At 46.9% G+C, this 18,895-nt stretch overlaps 1 protein-coding gene across 1 annotated transcript in view; it reads left to right on the top strand.

The window, feature by feature from the left end:
• Window positions 1-726: 726 nt before the first annotated feature.
• Window positions 727-18,895, top strand: part of LOC119379541 (phosphatidylcholine:ceramide cholinephosphotransferase 2) — a 204,948-nt gene continuing 186,779 nt past the window's right edge. The window contains exon 1 of the mRNA XM_037648833.2: window positions 727-1,213. The gene's annotated coding sequence lies outside the window, so the exon portion shown is untranslated. The remainder of the gene's footprint in view (window positions 1,214-18,895) is intronic.

Raw genomic sequence — 18,895 nt, forward strand, 5'->3', positions numbered from 1 at the left:
AAAACCATTGTTTTTCTCTGAATGTATATATGCTTGTTACTGTATATTTTCCCCCCTACCTGTTTAAAAATTGTTTCTAATGTATAGCCACTGCAGTTTTAAGTCATTGTATTGCTGTGTGTTTGCGCCTATTACTAAATATTGGTACTTTCTTTTTCTCGTTTGGCATTGTTGTTTATATTGCATTCCTTATGTATTCCCACTCCTCTATGTAATGCCCTCGGGCCCTGAGGGAACATAAAATAATTAATTAGTACTATTTACGCTGAGGTGCCAGTTGACTGTGAGGTAAGTACGATAATACCGTACAGCCGTGGTCGGCCCGCAGCTTTTTTTAAATGTTTTAGCTGCGCGAGTAGAACAGGCTGAGCACACTTCTTATAGGGAGAACCTCTTTGCCATGGCAGCGCCCTGGAAAAAACCTCGAGCGTTCCGCAGAGCCAGCGCCACCCCGACCATCGTTTTGCATCTCTCCACACGCCGAGAGAAGTATCTAGGGAAGGCGAGAGAAGCCACGCTAGGTACTGCGCGTCCGACGACGGGGAATGAAGAAAACCTCAACAAAGAGACCGGAGTGGGCAGCAGACAGGCAGGCAGGCGTAGAGGCTGAACAGGCCCCCGCGCCGATGACGTCAGACGGCGGCCTCGACGACGGCGCCCCTCGCGGAGAACGTCCTCAACGGCCGCCGCTCCCCCCGCGCTCTCAACTTCCCCGAGCAAGTCACCGCCGCCGCTTGGGCAGCAGCAAGTCGCGAGCTGCGCTCGACGCCTGGCCTCCTGCTGGCCACGTTGGAACCGATTCTCTCCGTGTAGTACGTGTGCCTGTGTGTGCGTGCCTCCGCGACCGTCGTTGACGCCAAACTTGGAGCAAGCACCGACGTCGCTGCGAAGTTGGGCTGGACACGAGAAGAGCGCACGCCCGTGTTATTTACTGCTGCGAAGCCTGCAAGGAATTCCATGAACTGAGCCTGGCACGAGTGGCACCTTCGCCGAGAGAGAGCCCAGCGAGCTTCGTGGTGCCGGCGTTTGGGCGAAAAGAAGGCGACGCCGTCCGCCTCCCTCCGTTCGGCGCCTCGTCTCTGTCGGTGCCGTCGTGAACGCTTTTTCTTGCCTGACTTCTGAACCGGTGGCTGCGCCAGAGCCCGGGATCGCCCCAAGTTTGCTCGTGAGCCCGGGTGTCCCCGCGCGTTCGTGGATGCGTTGTTGAAAAACGGTGAGTCTGACTTGTCTTTCCTGTGAGCCGCTGGCGTCTCCTTATCGCGCTCTTTATTTCCCGCTACGCCGTCTCCTGTGGCTTTCCTGAGAAGCTGCTTGCGTTTCGTCAGACACCCAACAACCGGCACCTTTAGGCGTACTGCGCTTTGTTTCATTCGAACTGCATCCTGTGTGTAGTGATGTAAGCGAACCACGGCCAGTTTCTTTGCACTGAAACAAAGAAAAGTGAAAGCAAACGCGCCCCCAAGACAAGCTTCTGACGATGGCGCTTGAGTCGATTACGTTGTGATTGCCACGCAGGTTATGTTGGTGAATCATCTCTAACGCCTTCGCCATGTGCGGCACGGTTACAGCAACGTGCTCAGCTGTGCACATCCTCTATATAATGTTCACCACTTGCTTTTCGCTGCGCTTTTCACCGGCTTGTTTCCGGCTCATCGGAGGGTGGCTCGCTTCATCGTCAATCATCATGCGCACACACTGCGTGCTTTCGACTTGTCGCCTTATTTTGACGCGTTACCCGCGTGCTGCTCGATGCCGAGTGTCACATACGCAGCTGCGAAGAAAACATGCGCTTCTTGCGCATGTCGCCTCCGTCCTGCGTGTGTGCACTGGCGCGCAACGTGTTATCGTAATGATGTCACCCCATTGCCGCATCGGTCGTTCGCTCAGAAAACTGGGTGGGTCGGTAGGTTAGTAAGTGTTATTATTGTTCTCATTTGTAGGGATAAAGTGCGACCAAACTTTTGCGCGACTTCTCGGACCGAGAGACTGGCTTGACGGGGAGTAGAAAAAAAAAAAGTTGGGCGGAGGTTGCACGAACCGGCTTCTGCCGGAAGAAAGTAACGACAAAGCGATAGGTCCTGAAAAACAACTCGAATGCTGTCTGTGTTGGAGACGTCGCGTTAATGTCATACGTGGCCTCGCGCGCACGCCTTATGGTAAAACTTTTGAGCATAATAGAAGTCGCCGTGCGCTCGACAGCGCTTTACTCTGAGACAAGTCGCCTAGTGCGTTGTTTATGTTCGTGTGTTTGTTTGCTTTTCTCTCTCTTTGTAAAAAAAAAAAAAAAAGATCCGTTTGCGTAGAGCTTATCGCGGGGCATATTTAGAAAGCAATGGTGGCGTTGAAGCAGTGCGATTGGCCATTGAACAAATTAAACAACCGCGTACTTCTAATATGAAGTGGCTTGTAAAGCTTAAACACATGCCATTTCGCCATTGGAAGATGTTTTTAAGTTTGCTAACGATCTCTTGTTAGTAACTATATGCGATATGTGCACAAACGCAAATATGCTGCGCGTTTCATGCTTTTTAAATGGTCACTAAAGTGAAGCATTAAATCAATATAGACAGACAAATTATTTTTTTCAGAATTCTATAATCATTGATTTTGCCATCGCAGGTTAATTATTAGAAGAGGAAGTGTACGTCAAAGTTTCGTATTTGAATATCTCAACGAAACTTCAGCACGGGAAGTTTCGTGATGTCACGAATTACAGTGTATTTCTGCGTATTTCGGCCACGTGCAGCGCTAGCCATTGTAGAAACATGTGAGGAGGAAAATGAAAAGCTAATTTAACTTCGAGTAGAGCTACAAGGTGGGCTAATTGGTATTCATCCATCTGTAGAGGTGCTCTGAGTGAACACACACACACTGCACAGTACGAAACAAATACAGGGCACACGATGTTGAGCGCAAATTGAGCTATACTATTCAATTAGCCTTTTACAGTGTCTTTACCGCTAGATGACTCATGGTAAGATACAAAAGCCCTGCAATTGCCAAAATATGAACACCTACACACGTGCTTTGAAATCTGACCTCAAACTGACATATTGCAGATAACCGGAATTCAGGCGCGAATACTCATGTATACCGCTTGGGAATCCCGATGCGGATCCCGTATCGCTTGCTTGAAGGCGTGATCAGTATAATATATGCGCAGTAGTTGTCTGAAGTACTACCCGACGACTGTAGAAACGCTGACCAAGCCTTCTAATATTTAACAGGCACTACTGCCATACTTGCGAGTCTACATTCCTGAGCGATGTTGTATATTCGCGATTTTCTAGAGATTTAGCTTTCTTGTGTGGATGAACGCTGTATACTATTTCGATTTTCGAGCAGCATTGCCAAAAAAACGAACATTGCGACTTTCGAGTATGGTACATAATCTATCCATCGTTGAAGAATAAAGTAGTAAAATACCTTCGCTCGTTGTAAAAGTGTTAGTGATGCACCATTGCCAGCGAGTTATGGGTAAAACTTGGACATAGTTGCTGGATTGGGGGGGGGGGGGGGGTGGACGTATAAGTAGGTGTGTAAATAGTTTTCTCCCTACCATCTCCTATTGTTTCGCCCATCAAACCCTGCTGTGTGTCGTTCACTTGTCAGTATCCCGAGCTGTAGAGAGTCACACTGCGATCAGCGGCGAGTTCATAAAGCGAAAATCGAAAACTGACCACTTACCCAGGGATCCGATCACTTAGGTTAAAGATTATTGCCACTGGCTGTCAGCAGCGGCCTGGATGTTAAAGTACTGCTGATTTGTTCGCGTCTACTTTTCGACCGCTTCACATCTCAAAACGTCCGTAACATATTACGTGGTCTGGGCTTTGCGTTTTCGTGCATATACGCTGCCGCTTGAGCAAGAACGAAAACCCAGTCCTTTCTTGTTTTTAAGAAAATGTTCTCGTGCAACAGATGTTGAGGGATTTGTGGAAGTTCTAGCTTCTTATATGTGCAGTATGAATAGCTACAGATGACGGGCTGGTGGCCTCCACGAACGACTGTTACATTTTTGTTGTTCTTCTTTTTCTTTCTCTCCGCAATAGGCCATCTGCTCAAAGCAGCGCGAGCGATAAAACACATGCTTGCCCCTGCCTTAGCTACTGCATATCGCTTAAGCTCGACCCCGAGACTCCGCCTCTCTGTTCATCCTCCACTTTTTTACTCGCTGTAATATCTGACACGCGAAACAAACAAACAAAAAAAGAGTTGCATGCACGCACCGCTTAAGGGTCCAAAATGACACTAAATTCAGGAAGGTATTTATTTTCATTCGCAGCTTCTCCGACGGCAGTACGTGTTCTTTTTTTGGCCAAGCTCGTTAAGTAACACAAGTCGACCTCATTATGAAATATTGTCATTTAATAATTAAAAACTAAGAAACGAAAGTTTCCACAATTTAATCAACGTGTCGGCCAAAGCGGGACATCCGAGATCACTGTTACGACGTGACCGTATAATTTTCTCAATGACGTACTATCTTGTGCAAGGCCGTCACAGTGGCGTGGAAAGAAATCGGTGCGTTAGGTGACTGTTTTCTTTTCTCAGTGTCAGGAGCGGCGCGTTTTCACTCGTAGGCGGTCTCTGGAGGAATACGCCGGCAGTAAAATATAGGAAGGATCCCGCCGTTTTGTAACTCCGCGAATCCAAAACGGCATCGTAGCGCGCCGATGTACCATTTCGCCTAATTAGCCCGATGCAGTATAAGAGGAGCTGCTGCATTTCTCTTGGTCCAACAGCTGGCAATGGGAAAAAGAAATAACCATTTCTCTTAATTGACTATTTAACGTATTTACGATTGACCAATGAAATGTTGGTATTCTGATACCTGACGATTCACATGACGTATACGGCACAGCGGGCCCCGGATATGCGGTTGAGAAAACGCACTCTATAGCCACATTTCTACAAAGACGACGGAACTGAACTCGCAATTGCTTCGAGATGGTACACCTGCCCTTTTAGGCAGCCCATTCTTGGTGGCTGTTGACATTAAAACCTGTATGACATCCGCGCTTATCTAGAGAGTGCTCATTTTTTTAATGAAACGCTATCCTTCGGTTTGGTAGTTATATAATCGCACGAGGCTTCACGTTTCGTTTGCGGAATCGAGGCCGTTCTGTAGTGCACGAGGCATTTCTATTTTGGAGGAAACCTGAGACTCTAATTTCGTGATTTATTGCCCGTCCCAAAGATATTTGACGAAATGCGACGGTGTTGTCCCTTATTGCGCTAGGAAGGCTGCGTGTGAAAAGTGATACGTGGACGGGATTAAGCCTATAGATACGACTAGCGATAACGGCAAGACAGCGAGCGTTAAGAAGGAAATATGATAGGACGTGATGGCGAAAGACGAGTCGACGAGTAGTATAGGTTAGATATCAAAACTAGTGTCGCTGATATGCTGCTCAATATTAAGGGTAATAAACGGAGCTGGGCAGCTCGTGTAATGCGTGTGCAGGAGGAGATTAGCCGGGAGTCGATTAGAGTAACGGAGAAAAGTGCCAATTTAGGGAAAGGAAACGCAGTCGAGGACGGGCAAATGATAAGGTGCCGTGGTGGAATCGGAATATTTGCAGGCGTGAAGGACATAACGTAATCGGAAGATCCCCAGGAGATTCCGCCGCTGTTGTGTAGTGGGCATATCAAACAAGCTGCTGCTTCTGATGACATTGAAACTGAAGCTGTAGTCCCACCGGTTCCGCTCAAGCGGACGCGAGTTCGGCGCGAACATGCTTTAACATAGCAATTTCCGCATGAACACTGGCATGGAAACTGTTGTAATACTGCTCGATACAGCTGAGTATACAGAAATATACGTGCACGCACAAAGTCGGGAAACAGCGTCTCTCCCGTCTGTGTGTGCGTGTATTCTTTCTGTCATCGTCTGTACTGGTCAATAGCTAGCACGCATTCACGAAACGTACTTGCACGCCAATGTTGCTGGAAAGAGCGAACGCTAGTCAACATCAATGCTGGACATATTATTAACGAATGTCAGTAGCAAATAGCCCTTACGAACGATAAAAAAAGACTCTTAATTCGACCCCTATAGTTATTTAGTAGCGCCACTTGCCAACTGTTAGAGGAACATGTTACTAACAAATAGTTTGCCTGCGTGCCATACAACGATCATCACGCGGCCTGTCGCGTTTTTCCACTAATGTGTGGCCGAATGAGAGGGGTCCATTATACTATCACCAACGTATACCTGCGTACGTGTTTTCGAGTAAATTGTTCTTTCTCGAAGCAGCTGCTATTCTCTTAGTCAAAACCTGGCGTGTGCGAAGTTGCGTCGTCGCACGACTGACGTTTCCATTAAGTGAGCGTGGCGTGACTCGTGTCACTGGACTCTCTGTAGAGAAATGACGAAAGCACGAACGCGATAAACGTCGCCGTGCCCCATTCGATTTTGCAGAGCTGCAGGCCTTGTCGGACGCCGCGAATCGGGCCTCTAAGAAAAGGCCTCGCGCTATCGAAGCGGTCCGCATCGCATTTCTGCGCAAGCGCCGTTTGGGGGTGCCGCCGGCCAATCGTGATAAGAAACGCGAGACTTCAAGATTCAGGCGTGGTCCGTCAATGACGTGTAGTTCTTACCCAGCAAACAAAAATAAAAAGTGTTGCTACTTCGGGGCACAAAATTTCGTATGGTTAGCTTGCATGTGACGTCGTGGGCGCAGTTTCATAGTGTACTGGTTCATAGTGTACTGGCTTTGATGACGTAGAGGCAGCATAATCACATTGTGCTTGACATCCTTCAATATGATAACGGCTTCAATATGATAACGACGTGCCACACTGTTATTGGCCTTTGTGCGTCAATAACGAAAGGACTTAAAAGGGATGCAATGACAACATTAACGCGACGTCACAAACCTTGCGTCGTATACCGTGCAGTGCGCCAACATGGCGGTTTCAGTGAAGTCAGTGAAACTATATGACGGGGGCTAGCATAAAATATCGCGCTGCAATTAGTCGTTCAGCCACTGTTCGAGTTGTACGTAGTGCTGGCATTTATTAATTTTCTTCTTTCTATATAGTGACGTGCGTTTGTTGAGAAATCAAATTGCAGCTCCCTCTACTCTAGAAATTTTCGTAAGAGCGAACTTCAGCCACTTCTAATGTAGGCATAACAATCTAAAGGCGATAAGCACTCATCAATATGAAGTAATGAATAGTCGTAAGCGGTATAATTACATACCTTTGTGGACATTACTTGTTTGCTAAAGTGTACTCTTTCTGTGTATTTGATTGCTATCACATAGTGCTTTCATTGCTTGCTTGTTAAAATGTACGCATTGTATGTTCAACTACTATTATGTCATGTCATCCCTGCATTGTAAATTTCCTAGAACCAGTCCAGTCCTTTTTTTTTTTTTTTTTTTTTTTTGCTCTTACGTTTTATTACCCGCGACGGTGTTCTAGTGGTTATGGGGCTCGACTGCTGACCCGAAGGTCGCGGGATCGAATCACGGCCGCGGCGGCCGCATTTTCGATGGAGGCGAAAATGTTTGAGGCCCGTGTTCTCAGATCTGGGTGCACGTTAAAGAACCCGGGGTGGTAGAACTTGATTTCCGGAGCCCTCCACTACGGCGTCCCTCAATCATATCGTGGTTTTGGGACGTTAAACCCCAGCAATTAATTATCTTACGTTTTATTCTCGCCCCTCACTCATATAATTATTAGAATGTACTCTGACTCAGGGTCTTACAAATAAATGAAAAAAAAAATTAATGAAAGGGGGCCGGCCAGCGGCGAACAGTACTTATGAACGATAAGTTTTGCGAATACCTCGCTTCTCGTTGGTATTGCTTGCTTAGAGCCCGCTATAGATACAGGTAAGCATATTTCGCTGTCCACTCTTACGAACTACGCTTATATTGTCCCGTATAATAATAATGTCATGGTCGATGGACGAAGTCACGTTTTCTTTCCCCTTCATAAAATCAACGTCCTCATCGGCGCAGTTATAATTTTTTTTTTCCTGTTCCGAGTGCATCGGTTTACCGTCACATTTGTTTTCCTCTAAGCGGGATGGGGTTCAGCAAACTCTGCAACGCGTCGTGGTGACGCTTGCGCACTGGCGTCATCACCTCTTCCTGCAAACGCGCTCGCTCCAAGCAAGCTCCCCCTCTTTGCCGTACAGTATTTAAGGAGTTCATCTTACCGTACGCGCTGCTATCACCCCGGAATGCTGCAGAGCACCGGCTTGGAAATGGAAAATTTTCGCGTGAAACCCCGGCTGTGTGCCGCGTGGTGTTTTACCCGTTTCTCGTCGAGGCACACCAAGGCCATATATACGCAAAAGTTGAGGTATATGCGCACTCAGCGCACGCTGCAGACGACGGAATTCGATAGTCGCTCTATTGGCGTGGAAACTTGTGTTGCTTAAGTTGCGTTAATATCCTTGCGTAATGCTTTTCTTTTTTTTTTTTCGAAACGTAGTTATGCCGCACAATAAATAAAGAAAGTGAAATAGAGTCGTAATGATGTTTTTTTTTTTTTTTTCTGTTCGGCGTCTTTCGAGCGTGACGTGTATTTGCAGCGAATGGGTTCCCCCTGCAGTAACTTGAGAACGTAGCAAATCAGAGAAGCTCAACTGTATCCCGGGCATGAAGTTTTCGTTAGCAGTAGGAGTAAAGGGAAGACGAGAACGACAGCTCCGAATTATAATTAAAAAAGTACAAGCGAAAGTAATTAAAAATTGCAAGCTATTGGCGAACTGCAGAGCAGAAATATATGGGGTAGAAAGAAAGAGAGGACAGACGACGAGCCACATGACCACCGTACAAGCGCTGGTTCCCGCAAGATCTTACTTTTATATCAATGCCCGGTAACACTTTTCGAACCTCGCCCTGTCGCAGCAGGAGCATTGTGCGATACACCGTCGCAGATATTTAATAAATTTTCATCTGCAGTGGTCCTATTGGGGCTTTTCTCTGCCGCCTTCCAACATTGCATGTGTATACACATGGGTTTAAAGCGGTCACCGAGCACTTGAGAGGAAGAGAGATGCGCCTCGCTCTCTTTCTCTGAAGTACCCGACTTTTCTATATATTCGCAGAACTGTAAGCGGAAGATCCGCGCAAATGAGTATCGTATAGCCATATAGTACTGGTTGGTACGCATGTGCCTGGCTTCATTTTTTTCCGTCCTATTTGTTTTTCTCCTTTCCCGCGAAGCGTATATATTTGCACCTGCAAAACAAACGCACACGTTAGTAGTCAGCGCCAAGCCCTGTCTGTTTTTATTTATATTGTCCTGCGTTAGCGTTGTTTCTTGATGTGATGTCGCCCCCAGAAGGTGTCCTCTCTATCTGCGCCGCGCTCCCTATGGGATGCAGACATTGGCGTCTTTCCTAACCTAAAACCACAATATCTCTGTTGATGAGTATTTTATCGCATTTTCTTTCGTTTATTCTGTCTCGTTTTATTATAACGACGATGACCTTCCAAACTCAGCTCTATCGCTTACATCAGGGAGCGCGCGGCTGCACGTACCGATTTATTTCTATCTATTAAACGCATACGTTTGCTACTCAAAAAAAAAAAAAAAAACATTTGAGTAGCAGGCAGCGTAAACGAAGACGTTGCGAAAGCGGAAGACTCGGCACACAACAACTGAAGAAAGTAAACGGGAAAATGTTTGATTAAGCGAGCATTTTACTGAAATATTAAGATCAAGGTAAGGAAACGGGGATCCGCGAAATCTTGTTTTACGTAAAAAAAGGGAAAGATGAAAGCGAAACGAGTTAACTGAAGCCCGGCTTGCATTTTTAACGAACCCCCTTCTCCAGCGCGCTTTCTCGATTAAGCTTTCAGAACTCGGAACTCTGATACTTGAATTCGAGAGGCTGTCATGTTGTTTTGTTTTGTTTGTCCCGGTGGTGTTTTGGCGGCGCACCGACAGAGCGACGGTATTGCAGTAGCGTGCAGCTCCGCGACTGTCTTGCGGAGGATTGTAGCTTCGGAGCTTTCGGCTAATAAATTATTTCCTTTCTATTTCGTTCCGCGAAGAAAGGAGCTCGCGTCGCCGCGGCGCCGAGAGGCACGTTCGCATACATTGGAAGATCGGGTCTTCGCGTGCATAACTATGCGCCGCTTTAAGAATTCAGACTGGGGACGTTAAATTCCATGCCATATGGGAAACAACTTCGGGAGGTCCGTTTACTGGCCCCGAAGGCATCAGGCATAGAGAAAAATGAATACGTCAATGTCATGTGGTAACGACACGTGTATTCACGAAGGCGGATAAGTCTGGCAATGCGTCGTCCGTCAACTAGGCGCTCGTTTTTATAGTGGCATGAGCAACGAGTGACGCTCTTGTTTCTCTTCCAAGCACTTCTGGTCGAGCACTTACTTCCGGCTTTCCGAATATTCAGAAAATTTGTTTTACAAAATAAAACTGGCACGAAATCGATGATTCTGGTTCAAGTTGTGAGTTATATTGGATACATGTAACATCGGAGCGTAAGTTTACTTAAAGTAATTGTCAATGAACTGTCAGGATAATTAATGAAAATTAATTGAATGAGTTGATCGAAAGAGCAGACACTTTTCGTGTGAGCAGCTTAGGGTGCCTTGATGCCCACGCGCTCCGCTGGAGCGCGCGCATCGAGGCACTCTAGAGCAGCTCGGATCGTTGCGGCCTCTGGCGGAGCAGATCTCAATCACGCGCTCCTTTCTGCGTGGCCTCCGAGATCCGCTTCGGTAGCGCACGGAACAGTAACTTAGCCGCTTAGCAGCTTAGAGCTCGGAAAGGAGGTTTGCCATGATCGTTCGTCGTGTGCCTTGCACCGTTGTCGTCAGACCCTGTCTTCGCACTTTGGTAAAGAAAAACAAAAACAAAACGACTGCAAAATGCAGATCTAAACTGTAAATACACGCCCAATGGACGGTTTCACTTTGACTAACAGAGAACGATCTCAAAGGCCATGCTTTTGCTGGTTCAACGCGCCCGCTGGAAGCAATTATAGAGCCCGAAACACGTCGTAAATGCCACATTTTGGGCGTCATACGTACGTTCATTCATTCAAATTCAATATCTTCAATGCCCGAAGGCGTTACAGAAGGGACTGGTGATTGAAAACAAATATATGTTTGGTAATGATTGCTAGTGCCTAGCACGTACGTACATTAATAATATTTGACAACGGGTTTAAATGCACGCCGTCTGGTTACGCGGAGATCTGGGTAAGAGCGGGAAATAGCCGTGTAACATCCATGCTCGAAATTCAGTCTCAGATTTAGAAGAGGAAAAGAAAATGAGATCTTAAATGAAGGTCAAAGTCGGCGCCAACGATGTCGCGTCCAAGTCGGCACGCCCGGATCCGAGATATCTGCAGCCCGCGGCCTGAACCCTGCGGCTCGCCTGAACACAGTACCCTGCGGCACGCCAGAAGTAACTGGAGAGTTAGCTCTGAAATCTTTGAAGATGTTTGCTGCAGATGCTTCACAGGCTACAATCCAAGTAATTTTTGTTAAATAAAAAGGCGCGTGTCAAAACTTGCTATTTTTTTCTAACTTTGTTCTTTCAATTGCATACTTTGTGCGTTCCAGAAGAATGTGACCAACATTCTCAAGTTCATATCCGAAGCAGCCCTCAGGGGAGTTGGCACGGTGCGTCCTGTGCAGAAAGCTATTTGTGTATGCTACTTCCAGTCGAAGCCTGTTAATTGTGTCTCTGTGTTTCTTGGGAGATCTGCCGCTATTGAGAAATTTCTTCGTGGGTAAATTTCAGCGGTTGCTCTGACTTATCACTGCCAAATGATCTTTCAGTACAACTATAGATTCTTGTGTTTGCAATATTCCGAATATCCGACCTAGATATAGGAATTGCGCAATCACGTCCTTCATTCAAGAGTTTTTTAACGAGTCTCTTCTATGTACCTCTTCATTGCCCTTTATCCCGACGTGGCTGGTGTCCACTTAAATACGACGGTGTGACCCTGCGTTGTAGCATAGTCCACGGTTTTTGCTATACTCTGGGCACTTTCACAATTGTCGAAAGCTTACCTCACATATTTGATGATCTGAAGGGCGGATGTGCTATCCGTACATACGATCCAGTGTTTTACTTCAGAATTATCGTAGATAAATTTGACTGCTTCAAAAATAGCAACCAATTGCGATGTTGGAGATCTGTGAGACAATTTGTTCAGTCCCTTTTATCCAAGTTCTGGTATGAAGAACGCAGGGGCTGAAGCTTGTTCACTACGGGATCCATCTGCATACAAGGTATTTCTCTTTTTTTTTAGACAATACAGATTATTTAAATAAAAATCCTATGATAGTAAGGCTCCAGGCACTTTCAGGCATTTATTCAATATCTTCAAGAAGCACGGCAGTCACCCTTTATCTGGCGAACTAACACATCGCAGTGACACGCACCTTCAGGATAGGGTATCATCATTCCGAGCAGCAGTGGCGGGTTATAAACGATGGCCATAAAGCCACCTTGGACGCTGCCGGTTATCTCTGATATAGAAGGTACTACACACAAGAAAGCCGACACTGCGCCTTTAGCGGCTGTACAAATCGTATGCTATCATTTTCATGCAAGGCGCAATGCAAGGACAAATGTATACTATATCTTTGGTCCTTCCATTGTGCCTTGCATGAAAATGATAGCGTACCATTCGTACAGGCACTTTCCTATGTGTACCTTCTATATCAGAGATAACGTTCGAAACCGGCAGCCTCAAATGTGGCTTGATAGCCATCGTTTGAAAACCGGTACTCTTGCTCGAAATGACGATACGCTATCCTGAAGGCGCGCGTCACTCCGATGTGTTAGTTCACCAGATAAAGGATGACTGTCATGCTTCTTGAAGATATTAAATAAATTTCTAGGGGTTTCTTTTGCTCGGAGTACTGCCAAAGGCGGTTGTCGAACTTATGCAGACACCAAGTCATTAGAAGTAGACCGTGGCAACTCCAGACATACCTGTACGCTCCTTGGCAATAGCAAGTGGAGTCTTCTTTCAGTGGAGGCTGGAAGTCCGAGTCCGTGAAGTAGAGGCAAGGAGTAACTCACCTTGGAGCTTATCCACGCAACATGTAGAGCCATCTGCAACTGCGCAGTTTCACACCATTTCGCCCCGCAGAGATGACGGATGATTCGAATGGCCTGGTTCACCTTTTGTTCGACGGACTGAACATGTGATAAGTCCTTGTTAGTCTGCGGTCCAATACCACCCCCCAGAAGCGATGAGTTGTTACTATTCGAATTGGCTGTTTCAGAAGGATCTGGAAATCCCCAGGCCTTCTTTATCGTAAACGGTAGTATGGCTGTATTTGCTGGACTGTGGGAACCATTTCTCTTCTTGTAAGAAGTCGGTCTACTCAGTCTATTCTGTCTTGCAGTGTTTGTTGAATATGCGAAAATGGTGGGCCGTATGCTTAGGTCATCTGCATATATTCAACACCTGATGTTTGGTGGAAGGTGACACGGAAGCTTCGTCATGACTGCATTGAAGAGCGTCGGGCTTTGTACGTGGCCGCGTGGCACTCCTTGACTAACATGTTGTTGTGATGTTGCACCCTCCCGTGTAACCACACAGACTTATCTAGTCCTCAGGAAATCAGCAATCCAATGCAATACTTTGAGATCGTTCGCCGGCGCGCCGTTCATGAAATCCAGCCGAGAGCCGTTTGCTGCGTATATTTGGTGGTGACATCGCGAAGGAGAGAGCAAGCGATCTCTGGGTGTTTTTGACGCGAAGTTGTTTCTGCTGCATGCAGTACAATAATAGCATTTGGCTCGCACATTCACAAGAGTCTACATTCAAAAAGTGTTGAAGCCGGGCCCCTATATGTATATTCCATATTCGCGCCATAGACGAAATACGCCGAGCTTGCTTCAACGCATCCTAATGGAGCGCCTTTCTACAGAGACGCTCTTTTTTTTTTCTTTTTTTTTCTACAGCCACGCTGTGCGTGGCTAGGCGAAACCAAAATTCGTCGGTCCTATGTGTACGCAAAAACTGCTAGCGCCTACGTACCACAGAAATTGGGCAAATCCTACTTCTCACCACTGGTCCACTAACAATGAAGAAGGGAACACGCGGCAGCATGCACCAATTGAAATTTATGGGCAAACGCAAACAATAATTGAGAAAGACTTTAATGAACTATCGGAATTATAACCCAGTGATAAACACTTCAGCTTCGCTTGTTAGTTAGCCATCTATCTGTACGAAGGAAGCGCTTGGGCGGTGAGTATTATTATTATTATTATTATTATTATTATTATTATTATTATTATTATTATTATTATTATTATTATTATTATTATTATTATTATTACTTTTTTTAAATGTAAACTGCCCCGACGACGCATTAGGGAGACTGAACCCCGCTGACCCTGAAAAGTTGGGCAGCTGACCCTGACCCTTCGGTCATGTCGGGTTTATACGCTGTCTCGTGTCGTCTCGCTGCAGTGACGTCGTGGTCTTTGCCGAGAACTTGGGGAAAAGTGCGGACGTGCCCGGGCAGACGCAAAAACACCCGCCGCGTCGTCCATCGGCTGTGTGCGATATACCGGAACAGACGAGACGAAAGTGCAAAGCAAAATACAGCACTGAGCGTGACCGTGTCCAGGCAGGTGTGTCCGGATCAGGTTTGTCGACCTCGGTATGCGATTCACGCGCTGCCCCTGTGACGGCGCGCTGTGTAAGGTCGGATGCGTGTATGTGTGGCACTCGATAGCAAAGAGGAGTTCTTGGCGTAGATTTATATTTGCCCGCGTATACGAAGGCCGAGCCTGCAGAGGCTTCGAGGCTTTTTCTTCAGCACGCCTGTGTGGTTCGTTCGACGCCCTGATGTGCAGACATTGTAGGCCTCGAAATGGAACACGGCGGAATTGCTCGAGGGAGGGTTAGCAAGATTAGTTCAGAGAATATACCAGCCTGGCGTTTCGCTATTTTTTTTTAAATAGGACTTGATTACTAGCGTAAAAGGGACGGGGACGAGAAGGAACACGGGACCACGCTAGAGTTCAACTAAACTTTGTTACATTGAACATGCAAGCATATTTACATAAAAATGGTTGATCGCATGTGCACAGGCGGCCTGTTATTACTCTCAATTCATAACCTCTTCGATGTCACATTTCCTCGCAAATAATCAAACTCCTTGTCTTGACCCAACTAGCCCGACTTTCCGCCTTGACTCTTTTTTTATCTATTTATTTATACGAGCACCATAGCTTGGTAATAGACGAATGTTAAGGAGGAAAGAAAAATATGAATTCTTTAACCGAAGTAGGAAATGGTTACAACCGTTTCTACCTTCGGAGAGAGGAAAAACGCTTCCTCGTTTCTATGCAATTTTATTTCGTTATACTCAACAATGACGTGCTCGAGTGACCGTTGTTCAAGATAACGCTTAAGTGAAGCGCGATATGCGTGACGAAGCCCATTCGAAGGGTAGCTCGGTAGTCACGCTCACACGGCGCTGCTGCAATAACTGGTTACGTAAACGAAAGAGGACGTAAGTGTGGTTAGCTGCGGCATGTTTTGCAATTGCAGCGGCACCCACCACCGGTGGGATATTGTATGTCCATGGAGGGCTTTCTAGCGCAGGCGCCGGTACACGTTCACTTATCTAATATCACACCGGACTGTTTGTGGTACTGGTATAGCCTTTATTTTTCTTTCTTTCAATGATGAGGCGGTTCAGACTGTTGGAAGACCACATGGTATTGGTGTATTGATCGGTCAAAATGCCTTGTTTCATGGGCGTAAGGATGCAACTTATAGACTCGGTAAAACCCCCTGGTTTACTGTGCCTATTACTGTTTTAGCCCCATTAGCGAAGTGCCTGAGGATTAATCACGCCACACCATAGCACACTGGAGAGTTCAGAAACAACAGTTGATCTGCTTAATTGATCGCTCTAATTCCGTCGCGAAACACGTACCAAAGTGAACGCGCGAGGGCTTGGCATTTGTGGTTGGATCATATTTGTGGTGCTGTCAGTAAATATCGGGGCAACATTATAATTCGTCCCACCGAGAAGCTTCCTCCATTCCTAAGAGCTCTTGTTCGATAGAGGTAGCAAAATAGACTAAAGGCGAAGCTTTATTTAATCCTCCTGCTCTAATAGGCGCGGAGACGCTCCCAGGTTGCGGAAACTGGCTGCGTGTACGTGTGCACAGACTGGCTACTATTTACATTGATAAGGCGGCGTTGGTGCAAGTACACCCTCGAGTTTCGGTGTGTATACTTCGTTAATCCGAGTTGGCCTCGTCCCTAAGGCGAGCTCAGAAGTTGGCCTATATAACTAATGACGTCGGAGCCGTAAGCATCGGCGCGGTATATTAGAGCGGCGTCGATGGCACCTTGCCGGAAGCCCTGCATGTACTTCCCCTCGCTATCCATTCCGGCCACGAATGTAGTGCTATGCCGGGGAGGCAGGGCGGCGTCATGGGCCACTAGTAGCGCGCTCTTTCGAACCAGCTGGTGTGTGGAGCAGAGCCGCGGGTGCAGTCGTCCTTATGCAAGCCACGCACGGGCGCATGCCCGCTCGTCTAGCCGTGCTCCGCTTTATTTTCTTCGCGCCGCGCGGGTTACCCTCTCTGTACGACAGTTGCGCAGCCAGCACCCGGAGACCTTGAGGCCGGAAGGCAACGCCAAAATGGAACAGCTGCGGCCTAGACTGGTCTTTGCGTCATCGCGCGTTGCCCTTTCCTTGCGACCTAGTGGTTTTTACTCGCGCGCTCGTGTTTCGGTAGTTTTCTTTCTCACACCTCATTAATCTCGCGCTTTTCTGCGAAAACTAGTCAGGAAATATTTATTATTATTATTATTATTATTATTATTATTATTATTATTATTATTATTATTATTATTATTATTAGTAGTAGTAGTAGTAGTAGTAGTAGTAGTAGTAGTAGTAGTAGTAGTAGTAGTAGAAGTAGTAGTAGTAGTAGTAGTAGTAGTAGTAGTAGTAGAATAGTTATCGGTGAATCAGTAGCGCAAAGAATTTTCCTGTACTGTTGGTTTTCGTGCGTTGCGTCCGAATTCTGGTACGTTCTGTCGATTGCGGCTGTCTACTCGCAGTGTGGTGACAGATAGAAGCCATCAGCATTCGCGGTGACCTCAACGTCTCTCTCTCTCTCTCTCTCCATATATATATATATATATATATATATATATATATATATATATATATATATATATATATATATATATATATATATGTGTGTGTGTGTGTGTGTGTGTGTGTGTGTGTGTGTGTGTGTGTGTGTGTGTGTGTGTGTGTGTATAACGAAGTTGCTTTGGGTCAGATGCAACTTCGTTGTAATGACGTTTGAGTATACTCGTGAGTACGCGGGCGTGTTGGTTGATCTTCATTCCGTCAGTGCGCGTGGTGCGGTTTGTTGCGCGCCGAATACTGAACGCACACACACTATGGGTGATGGGCCAGGAGCCGGTGATCGAAATAAACGCAGATCGACAATTAGAAAAAGAAAAACAAATAAACTTACGTTTTTAACTAAGCTAGTGCGTTTTTCTGAATTTATTTACGGAGTCCAGGATGACAAGGAGTTTATACAACCTTGCATTGCCGTCAGGATAGCGTCGTATATGCTCGTCAAATTACGCGTCTCTCGCAAGTGGTAGCTCCTGACCGCGCTCAAAAGGAGCTCTTCGAGTCGAAAGGAGCTCTTCAGCGTTGCACTGCAGGGCGGCGTCGTTTCGCTTGCTGTCAATATCGCTGTCCGCACCGCGCGCGACGGCAGCTCGCGTAACCAATGGATTGCCCACGCGCTGTAGGTTTTCTGACAGAGAAGACAGCGCTGAGCTAAGCCGAACGGCGTGAACGCGTACGCATAGTTATGTGCGCGTGTTTGCTGGTTGTTGGAAGAGGGGGGGTGAGGGGGGGGGGGGGGCTCTCGTCGATTGAGGTCGTCGTCACTCATGGCTGGGGGGCGAAAGCAATCGAAGTGAGGGGGGAGGTGAGAGGACCGAGAGAAAACGACGCGCTGGCGCAGCAGCTACCGCGAGCCGTCGTGATGCCGTAATTGAGCCGTCTGACTCGCGACCTGGAAATGCGCAACACCACGGCGGCTCGCGGTCGCTGCGCCGTTGTTTCATGACTCATGCGCACCAGCACCGCACCGGAAAGAATAAGGAGAGCGCGCGCCGCTGCGTACTACGCCGATGGCGCGCGCGAAGTGTTTCGTGTTTCGTAACGAGCGGCATCGGCACGCGCGCATGCGTATATAGCGCGTGCTTCGGCACCAGACCCCCACTCCTTGTTATGAGGACGGACGTGGCGCGTTGAGGGGCGAGATACGCTGCTCGGAAACTTCTAATTAGTCGCTGCTCTGTTGTTTACACAAGGCTAGATGAAACGCTTCTTATAAGCACGTGCTCCTGTTAAAACGAAGTGTTTTTGAACCGCTGGTTGAGTAATGGGGGCGGTGGCTAAAAAGCGAGACCCGGTCTACCCTTTGGCTATATACCAAATTAATAGTTTCGTTCTGTGCAGATGTGTGACTCTGCAATATCGGGGCGTGGCGCTGTAAGCCATTGAGGACACCGCAAAGCGCTTAATTATTGCGCACTTCGTAAGAATCGGGGCCATGAATTGTAAAGAAGGGATCTTGTAAAAAGTTCATATACCCTCAGTTGACATAACGTTCAGTTGCGATCGGCATTAAAAATCCGTGCATCAAATAATGCAAACAAGCATTGGTTCCCCCCCCCCTTTTTTTTTTTGACCATATATGGACTTCACGCGTTTAGAAATGCGAAAGTATTTCATGTTCGACTGGATATTTGGAGTTATCTTTCTTGAGGTGTTCGTATCGAATTTGCGTCAGAGCTGTACGTAGTTGACTATGAGAGACGCTGTAGTAGAGGCCCGGGCTTCAAATATTT

The sequence above is a fragment of the Rhipicephalus sanguineus genome, chromosome 1 (assembly GCF_013339695.2).
Source record: "Rhipicephalus sanguineus isolate Rsan-2018 chromosome 1, BIME_Rsan_1.4, whole genome shotgun sequence".
Taxonomy (NCBI): Eukaryota; Metazoa; Arthropoda; class Arachnida; order Ixodida; family Ixodidae; genus Rhipicephalus; species Rhipicephalus sanguineus.